Source organism: Chinchilla lanigera, unplaced genomic scaffold (genome assembly GCF_000276665.1).
Source record: "Chinchilla lanigera isolate Chin_1 unplaced genomic scaffold, ChiLan1.0 scaffold00013, whole genome shotgun sequence".
Lineage (NCBI taxonomy): Eukaryota > Metazoa > Chordata > Mammalia > Rodentia > Chinchillidae > Chinchilla > Chinchilla lanigera.
In genome coordinates, this window is record NW_004955414.1 from 20,320,673 (window position 1) to 20,323,005 (window position 2,333).

The window sequence follows — 2,333 nt, forward strand, 5'->3', positions numbered from 1 at the left end:
ACTGTACATAAAAACCAATGAGGGTCTAAGGACCAGATGTACAGAGCTGTACAAAAAAAGAAAAAGAAAAAGACAGATTGTAAGGCGAAGTGGAAGGTCCTGAAATCTGGAAGTCATTAAACATGAAAGTCATTAAATAAATATGTTGTTAAACAAGGAACATCTGTAGTTCAACTGGCACAAAATTTACAATTAAACACATTTAAGAAAATTAACATTATGTGATGGTTAAAAATTCATAACACAAAACTTTCTATAAAATTATATCTTTTGGTCCTTATTCTCAACAGTTCTGTTCATGATTGTCTTAACTGTTCAAACTCTATATATGGTATGAAAATTACTTAGGAAATAATATTCCAGACTCATTAATTGGACCTGTGAAATAAACGAGATGGAATGTTGCTTCGACTGCTTGTGTAAAAATTCTGCACCCTCATGTACCTGCTCATTTACAGATTTTGCTCCTTTCCTTGGGCATGGTTGCAAGTTGTTTCCTCATTTTTTAAATCAACTTTCAAAAACTGTTTATATAATACGGATATTGGAATTCAGAAACATTTACATAATGAAATGATTAATTTTACTTTGAATGATTAATAAACAAATGCATTTTATTTTTGCAGGAAACTCAGTTTAAGGTTTTTCAGATTGAGCTCTATATGGCAACTTTCCCGAATATGACATCCTCTTCTATCATCTTTCTAGTAACTGGTGTTCCTGGGCTGGATCTCCATCCTTTTCTGCCTTCTCTACACAACTGCCCTCCCAGGGAACAACCTGATTCTCTTTGTCATTATCACTCAGCCCAGCCTCCACGAACCCATGTATTGTTTCCTCTCTGTGCTGTCCACCACTGACCTCGGGCTGACCATATCCACAGTGGTCACCATGTTGGGTCTATTCTGCTTCAATGCCAGGGAGATCAGCTTCAATGCCTGCTTGTCACAGATGTTCTTTATTCAACTTTTCACCGTCATGGTATTCTCTGTGCTGTTGGCTGTGGTTTTTGATCGTTTTGTAGCCATTTCTAGTCCTCTTAGATATTCATCTGTCTTAACCCACATTAAAATAGTACTGATTGGAATAGCAGTCATCACCAGAGGGACAGTGGTACAGATTCCTTTGGTGATACTTTTTGAAAGATTGTTCTTCTGCAGTAGCTGAGGGCTCCACCACTCTTACTCTTTCCATCCTGATGTGATGAAGCTCTCTTGCACAGACACCAGAATCAACAGTGCAGTTGGGCTGACTACTGTCATCACCACTGCTAGGGTGGACTCCATATCCCTTGCCATTTCCTGTGTTTTGATCATTAGGACTGTCCTTAGCATTGCCTCTCCAGAGGAGAAGAAGAAAGCCTTCAGCACATACATGTCCCATATTGGGGCTGTGGCTGTATTCTACATCTCATTGATCAGTTTGTCTTTTGTTCACAGATTTGGGAAATGAGCCCCACTCTTTGTACATACTCTGACTGCCAATGCCTACCTACTGTTCCCTTCTGTAATGAACCCCATCATCTACAGTGTGAAGACAAAGCACATACGCAAGGCTGTGCTGAAAGTTCTCCATTCCAGCACGACAAAGACCTAGAAGTTTCTTTCTATTTTTTCTCTTCTCTCGCCTTGTGAGGATGAGGAGCATTCCATTTGGAGAATTTAAAATGCGTAGAATGATGTTGGTTTTGAAATTTTCCCAAAGATAACTGTCATTTTAATCAAAGAAAGGGAGACTTTCAAAGCTATCATTATTTTCTTAAAATAGTCACAATGATCAGAAGAGCATTTCTTCCATTACAGTGAAAAATTTTCAGTGCTTTTGATAACAAATTACTCATCTTAGTTTTTAAATGTGGAATTGTGTGTTTTTATAGTGTAAAAATGTTGCATCTAATTATACATTTATATTTCTTCTTTACTGAGAGAAGTAGAATCAGTTCTGTTGTCAAAGGGGAAAAAAAGTACATTAAAATTCCAAATAACCAAAACTTATGATGTAAATATGCTACAGGCAACAGGCATTGCTCATGTTACTTAATTATTCAAAATATTTGTCTTTCACTCTTTGCCTCTGGCCTCCTAACCCCCTCATTCGACAGTTAGGATTGTCATCAGTCAGTATCTTATTATCTTATCAGTAATTTACCCTTATTTGTTAAAATACTTTCCCTTTTTCCTTTGCCTCAAGAAAGATTTTTAGCATAAGCTTCTGTCAAAAACAATGACACTGTTACATTCAACTTCAATTTAGAATGTCTCCTGTAGTACTAAATTCATGATTACAATTTAATAAGTATGTTCAAGGTTTTAGGAAATATCTTCTCTGAATAA

General features: G+C 36.6%; 1 pseudogene; it reads left to right on the forward strand.

Moving 5' to 3' along the window:
• The first annotated feature begins 662 nt into the window (after nucleotides 1–662).
• Nucleotides 663–1,596, forward strand: LOC102018080 (annotated as a pseudogene).
• The last annotated feature ends 737 nt before the right edge of the window (nucleotides 1,597–2,333 follow it).